This window comes from Sycon ciliatum, chromosome 6 (assembly GCF_964019385.1).
Source record: "Sycon ciliatum chromosome 6, ocSycCili1.1, whole genome shotgun sequence".
NCBI lineage: Eukaryota > Metazoa > Porifera > Calcarea > Leucosolenida > Sycettidae > Sycon > Sycon ciliatum.
In genome coordinates this window covers 32827614-32835714 of record NC_088648.1, presented here as the reverse complement: position 1 = coordinate 32835714, position 8101 = coordinate 32827614, and the positions used below count along the sequence as shown (strand labels likewise).

At 44.6% G+C, this 8101-nt stretch overlaps 1 long non-coding RNA gene across 1 annotated transcript; it reads right to left on the bottom strand.

Moving 5' to 3' along the window:
- Positions 1-286: 286 nt before the first annotated feature.
- Positions 287-5619, bottom strand: LOC135818964 (uncharacterized). Its single transcript, XR_010553842.1, has 2 exons — positions 5414-5619; positions 287-1243 (listed from the first exon to the last, which is right to left on the bottom strand). It is a non-coding gene; the product is annotated as an uncharacterized LOC135818964 (long non-coding RNA).
- Between the last annotated feature and the right edge of the window lie 2482 nt (positions 5620-8101).

Here is an 8101-nt window from a genome sequence, read left to right as displayed (position 1 = left end):
TTGATTGTCCGAACTGCTCAGGCTGCATGGCAGCAGGCTGTCATCAGCATGCACCATGATAATTTCGAGGAGCTGGAGTGTGTGCCAAAAAGAATGAGAAATGAAAGTATGCATGAGAAAATGAGTATGTTTTAGATGAGTGTTTTCCCACGCCCTTATCCGAACATACATGCACTCGATCGCCATAACCCCTGGCAAACAGCACACAGCTTCAGAACCTGACAGAGTATGATATGGGTATGTCACAAGTACTCCCAGGTCCCGAAGCTTTCGTCTCAACAAAGGATCATAATCGACGACTTGTAATGAACTACATTTTGGTGGTATAAAACCGTACTTGTTTACGAATGAGTTTAAAAGCATGAGAACTATCCACAGCAGACATTCTCACTGTTCGGAGTTGCCTAAAAAGTGGTGCATGTACAAATCAGGGATGGGTACAATACAGTGTACCAACATCTGAGGTGAGTCTATCAGGAAAGTGAATGTCGTCCACTCTATAAAATGGGGTCCCTCAAGAAAGATGGGATTTTGCAGCCATGGACGTTTCCAGCCAGGTGACTGTATATGCAGTGATCTAAGTTATGCAAAGCTTGACATGAATGATTGGCTGGACACGTCGAAGAGAAGGAAGAGAGAAGCAGACCAACCTTACACCAGCTGAGTGTAGTGGCCCAAAACAACAAACTAATTCTTTGTGGCCTTAGAGGAGCTGGGCAAGATGTGTACAGTGAATTAAACAATACAGTAAACGTGGGAGAAGAAGTGACAAGACTGAGTATGATACACTGTGCCAGCACAGTGCACATACTAGTGCAACTGTTGGTGTAGTTACAGTTAGCCCACACAAGCAGGTCACTCGATTGTAGATACACAGAGCGCATTCTACATCATACAAAACATGTTGAGCTAGGCAGCAGTGGCTGGCATTTACCGACATGCACCAATGCCAATGCGCGGCTTGAGCAAATATTACAAGCCTCAGAACACCCATACGCCATTTTAGAGACAGAACAAGGCGATGAGTAAGCACCAAAGGATTATATGAATAGCGGCCAGGCAATAATTCAGACCACTGCTGCTAATCAAGGACTAGTTCCTAGTACTAGTATGTTGTCAGTGTACCCTGAAACGATGCAATCACAGCGAACGTGATACATGCACATCATGTTGCCTGGTTCTTGGTTAAAAGTTGTATCCTCAATGCTTGAGGTTTGTGGGGTCCCTCCAGCTTCTCAGAGTCCTGCATAAAAAAGATAAAAGCAAGTGCAGGTAGAATAATAGTAAGCTCACATAAAACCTCTTCGTCTTGCTAACAAATTTCGTGATTAAATCCACAGCATGGGAACGAAGCTACAGGAAAAAAGTTCAACCATAATAATGCAAAAAGGCAACTTTAGCTAATCATATTTTTGGCAGCAACACTATACTGTTTGTATAGGAGAGTTGGCTTGGTGCATTCGTGCCAAATGAACTCCCTATAGTATTGTATTACTGTACTTCATCATTTTACTTGAGCATTCATTCCCAGTAGCCCTTATGTCTTCTAACAGAGTGCGCAAGGTACTGCATATTCGGCGCATACTTTATTTTCGGCTAATATCGGCCTGTGCATTTTTAATTCGGAAAAAGGTGGACATCACGCAACTAAATTGTAAATAAAAGGAGGTTTGTCAACTGACAACCGCATACTTTTTCGACATCACTAATAAAAGAATTTTGCGTCCAGCGCATGTGCCAGGAGTGAATAGCAACTGAATAGAGCGGTTGTCATTTATTTACTAGAGGAAACGCAAAAGGTAACAAGATTACGTAACCAAAGGTGAGAAGGCACTGAACGAACTGTCAACCTACGAATACAACCTCAGTGCAACAACGTGCTCTTTCTGCTTACACAAGCAGAAAGAGAAAGAGCATGTTGTTGCACTGAGGTTGTATTCGTAGGTTGTATTCGTAGGTTAACACTTCGTTCAGTGCCTTCTCCCCTTTTATGTACTGGGCATTTGTAGCCTAAAATTTGTTTCGCAAGGTTCAATGTGACAGTGTATACAGGCATCAGCAGTACAGGCTGAAATTTCAATGTGGCCGAGATGTGTTTTTGCCCTGGGGAGGCTGCAATTTAAAAGCGTCGAAAATTTGCATACTTTACAACACAGTACTGAGCATGCGGTGAGCTGATGACGAAATGAATTGGAGGTACTAATAATGCTAAGGGATTCGGGGGCGCATCAAAGGGGTCAGCACCAAGGAATGGGATAGATTTGTGCCCAGTTCAGGTATGTATATTGGGTATAGAACGGAAATTAATGGCTTAGCCTCGGGCGACTCCTACCAGTATTGCCACCAATGGCCCATGGCTGCTGATCTCTGTGATAGAAATGAGACGTGTATGTGAAACCAAAATACGGCTTTTCAAGATATACTGTAAGACATTTTATTATAATGAGTCGCTAATTTAACGATTGTCCAAAATTCATAGGTTAACGATCTTGCAGTATTCTGCCATATCCACACACAGCATATATGAAGCAGTAAGGCCTCAACGGATCTTATTATAACGAAGAAATGTCATCCGTTAAAACGTTAGATTTGCTTCCTCGTTATATAATATAAATTATACTGTAAGACATGATTGTATATTATAAAATCATGTCTTACAGTATGTGCATTTTGTGAAGATCTGATGTAAGTCATTAGGGATACCTTGTTGGGTCTTGCCAACATTCAATTATTATGATGTTCATATCTATGCAATAACGTTAATGGAATTATCAGCAAGAATCAATAATCCCAAGAGTATGCAGCTTTGCACATGGAGTCTGCCACAACACGTTTACCAAAGTACATGAATCTAGACACGAGCTGAGGAATCAGCTGAGCTGCTGCATCATTTATGATCTGCTATAGTTTCCAGTCTCCATGGAGGTTTTTCTTGGAGACGTCGAATCTACAGTATTAGGTGTGAAACTGTTGTACTGAACTGCAGGAGATAGACTCTATTCAGCTCGGACAACATTTCACAAGCACGCCGATCAAAGCTTGCTACACTCCCGTTTAGTCAACTTAACGGCCCAAATAATGCTTGGGTCATGAACTCATCGCTGTTGGTCTTTCGAGGGTACCCGCCTGACAATGGTTGTTAGTGCACAGCACCAGCCGGGCCAAATGACAAGATCAGAGACATAGGTCTTCCTAGTTCAATTGCTGAAAGGTGACTTGTGCAAACGTTATGTAGCAAAAGGAACTGTACTATGGCACTACACGCCATTCACAATAATCAAAAATGCCCACTTGACAAAACAGAATTTCATCAACGGAGTCCCTGGATTTTTTCTTCTGTACATATGCATTATGGAGTCATAGCACAAGGGAGACGGCACGGTAGACTTTCAGCCTAAATCATAACGAGGGCCAGCTGGGCAGCTCGAAAGAGAGCTCTATGCACTATTGGCAGAGTGGTATACATGAATAGAGAGTGACCACCCAGTGCATGAAGCTTTTCGTGTCACCCTAGAAAATTTCAAAAATTAATAACGTGGGTTCAACCCTGGGCTGCCAGTGACAGTTGCCCTAACTGCCTTAGGGGCAAGTGCGATACATACATGCTCGCATATAGCATCGCTTGACTGACCCATGCTTGGGGCCAGTGAGTCAAGTCCGCAATCACGAGTTGCATAAACCACAGATCATGTAGAATCTCCATGGATCCAATCTGTGTACAGTCAGACCTCGCATAACCGCACACATCCGTTTTCCAGAAATATATCCGGATAGGCGAGGGAACCGGATAAACGGACACACATACTGTATGTGTACATGACGTATGCTGTAAATCGGTAACCAACGGTTTTCTTCCGGATGGCGAGGGATCCGGATAAACGAGGACCGGATAAGCGAGGTCTGACTGTACTGTAAAAGCAGAAATTTTCGGTAGTGTAATATTTTCGGAATTCTCCAAAATCGGCGATTCAGTGGAGGGAAATTTTCGGTAATACCCGCTTTCCAGGTAAGGGTGCTAGTACCACTAAGTAGTACCGAAAAAGTTCGGTGCATTTTTTCGGTAAAAATTGTCGGCACCGAAGTTACCGAAAATAAAACACCACTGAAAATTTCCGCTTTTACAGTACATCATTTTGGGTATCATGATCTCGTGTTGTTTCCTTGGGTGCTACGACTCCCTGACATCCATGGAACGGTATGAATTGGGCGATTTCAGCCAATCAGTAGACGTTCTGAGAGGGGTATATTCAACGATACACCCCGCTCAGTTCACAAGGGTCGCGCCAAGAGTGAATATTGGAAGGAGTCTTGGGAAAGTGCCCTGGGAGAAATGGATTGCACCATTCTATACATGTACTGCATTCCCCATAATTTCCTCGTGCTATGTCCTCAGGAAAATATTTAACGTATACCCTTCATATACTCATAGAATAATCCAAACGTATCTGCAGTCAACCACGGGTATAACAACCCACGGATAGTGAGACTATCTTCAGACCTAGTAACAATATAGCCGTATATTTTCAACCCCGTGAATGACGACAACTCCCAAATACCAACACTTTTCTCATGCCCGATCAAGGGTCGTTCGTTACTGGCAAAGTTAGCTGGATATCATGTCATGTAGTCATTATTACTTCAGGCAGGGACAATGAAATACACCCCCCCCCCCCCCCCGCCCCTTTCCTGCAGAGGGAACAGTGCTGTGTCGAGGTCCGCATGCAGCATGGAGGTGCTAGTAAGTCACTGGCATTATTTTCTCTTGTGGATCCATGTACAGTGCGTGACAATGCTTCCATAACGTTAGTGGTGGTGGTGGTTGCGGGAGCATACTGCACTGCAGGGCATTACAGCACTGGCATACTATTATTTTCTCTTGCAGACGTGCCGTGCACCACAATGCTTCTATAGTGGTGGTCACAGTGATGGTAGTGGTGGCGGTGTGGTGGTGGTGTGGTGGTGGTGGTGGTGGTGGTGTGGTGGTGGTGGTGGTCATAGTGGTGGTGGTGGAGGTGGTGGTGGCGGTGGTGGTGGCGGCGGTGGTGGTGGCGGCGGTGGTGGTGGCGGTGGTGGTGGCGGCGGTGGTGGTGGCGGCGGTGGTGGTGGTGGTGGTGGTGGTGGTGGTGGTGGTGGCGGTGGCGTTGGTGGTGGTGCTGCTGGTAGTGGTGGCGGCGGTGGTAGTTGCGGTGGTGGGAGCATTCTGCACTGCAGGGCATTAAAGCAAGCTCGATTGTGCATGCATGGTGGCGGTGGGAAAGAGGAGCCAAGGAAAGTGTGTACATATTTTTGTTGAAAGCACGAGAATTCAAAGAAAGCTGGCTGCTTCCTCTATTTCCATGATCGGCCAGTGCCTGCAGCACGAACAGTACATTGTATTACATGTATGTGCATAGACAGACAAATAAACACTAACCTGAGCATGGGTACCGCTTGTATTCGTGGTCAGGAAAGTGAAAGTACGAACGAAGGAGAAGAAGATTGTTGACCATGGCGAACAACTGCATATCCAGAGGGCACACGGCTTGCCAGAATGGGTCGGCTACATCTTCGCTAATTTTCTATCCTAACAACATTCAGCTTCGAGGTCAAGGGCGACGGCATTTTTGGAAAGAAATTTCGAATTTTGGAGAAGAAGCTTGCTTTCGGAAAAATGTTCCTTTCACGCAAGGCAGCATGCCAGGTCAGGCGTGTGAACCAGGTGAACTGTGTCGGCAGATCGACGTTTACATTCCAGGCCGACAGTTTTTTGACCAAGCCGTGAATCGCCCTCGCTCTGACTCCCCCGGCTACGAAGGAGTAATTTTACAACTCTTCAGGCCAGCTACAGGTCTCTGATACAGAGCCGCAAGTGACGGATATCGGTCATTTGCAGCCACTACTAAGAGCCTCCTGGTCGTTGCAATCTGATACATAATATACCTCGATAAGGAGGTTACGTACATGTACGCTTGATACTATCAAGCAAGGAGTATTATCGCCTTCTTAGTATTTGACCCCACTAATTTCCCTGATACCTAAGCGGTCAAATATATCGCGTATTTGACTGCTTAGTCAAATACACGATATATTTGACTACTTATATTTGACTCCTTAGAACTTCTTGGACTTAGAAATTTTCTCTCCAACTTAGAAAAAGAAATTTTTGAAGAAAGCAGAAATACACAAGATGGGATTTGAACCCACAACCTTGTGAATCTCAGTCACTCTTCCTTACCACCCAGCCACTGTGCTACCGATGCTGAACCTAGTTTAAACAATGATGTTGACTTTCAATGCAGTACAATGCAGTATAGGCTATAGTATAATACTAGAATTACAAGGATATGTCGTATATGAAGAGAAACTATTGCGTGGAGAACACGATAAATAGATTATAGACCTCATAGTTGGTCTATACAGGATATATAGACCTCGTAAAAGACCTCGGGGGACCTCGGTCTTTTACTCGGTCTATATATCCTGTATAGACCTCCTAACCGGTCTATAATCTATACGTATTATACCAAGAGTTCATAGGTGCCAGACATTCTTTTTTCTTTCTTTTTCTTTTTACCAGGCGTGGGCCATCCCCTGAATTCATAGGTGCCAACTCTTTAAAAAAAAAAAATGAAATCAAAAAAAAAAAAAAAAAAAAAATTATACCAAGAGTACATAACCCCCCGGGGGGTTATGTACTCTTGATTATACTGTGCTCCCTGCTATCAAGAGTACGAGTGTTTATTTTTGTTCCTGGCGTGGGATGCCTCTTGTACGGGCAAAACATAAAAATTAAAGACAATCAATGATTAGATCGAGCGCACGCGTACGCGGTGTTTATGGACTCTTGGTACTATTACCTGTGTTGCGTGACAGTAGACCGTATGGCCATATGGGGCATGCGGCACTTGGCTACAACGCCCATATATATACCGGTACGCCCATGCCAAAACGGTCTGTTCCAGCCTTTGGGGTTTCCGAACTGTTATGCTTTCAATCTAATGAATGTCGCCGATACGAGAAACAATCTTGCCAACACAGACTGGATCAGTTTTAGCACTTGCTTCCCTGCTCCGCTAGTAACCCTGACGCAAGCTGCAGTTTACGCTTTCTAGTGAAACGCCTGGTGAACTGTGGTGTATGCTATAGAGGACTTTCCAATGAGTCATACCGTGCGGCCTATGAGGATTCGGGCCAAAGATCATCGAGTTCACCACCGATCACCGGACTTGAAACGGAGCTTGGGTGGCAAAAAAAGAAGACTGCACTGGAAAGAAACAGTGTTTTTCGAAAGAAGTTCCATTTTGCATACTGTAGTTTGAGAATACCAAAGGGCTGCTCGCGATCGGATGTTCCCACACCTGGATCGTCTTTGAGTTGTTATCGTTTTCCCTACGATGGAGAACGACGGAACCAGTGGATGACGGACACACGACTCGAGAACTTCGCTCCTTATGCAAATACTTCGAAGTACACGAATATTGTTCCATCACTTCGTTGGCGAAGAGAAAAGTCATGATCATCCCTGTCACCCCAGTACGTATCGAATTAACTAACTAACTTGTTCAGCTCATTTGTGGCAGCACCAGTAAAGGCGGAAACACGAAGATGATTCCGAACACTATCAACTTACTTAGTTTGTTGGGGTGCAAGGTATAGCTGGAGTTTGATGATTGATAGTGCTGATGCTGATGGTAATGACTAATGTACCCAGCTCTATTATGCACGTGCCTCTACATGACTGGTGGTGCTAGCTATAGTCTAGTACTGGCCCTGGGTGCAACTCCGGCATTATCTCTTCCATGCGAGTGTGTATGCTTCATGTTCTGCACAATGTGTATTTCCTTTGTCATGGATAAAATAATACCGGTACTCTGATCGACCTACTTGCGCAATCTTCTTCTGCTTCCCACTTGGTTGCTGCGCTGTGCAGTTCTTCATCTGCTGCGGCACATACTAGTATACCTCATCTTCTGTCTTTCTGGACAATTAGGTACATGTATTCAGCTTCTTGATCTTCTTGTGGTGAGGATCATCTTGATCTTACTTCTTGTGTAACTCTTGCAAAGGCAGTAATGGAGGACACCCTACCGGTAATCAGCAACTGCTTATGGAGAATGCCAGG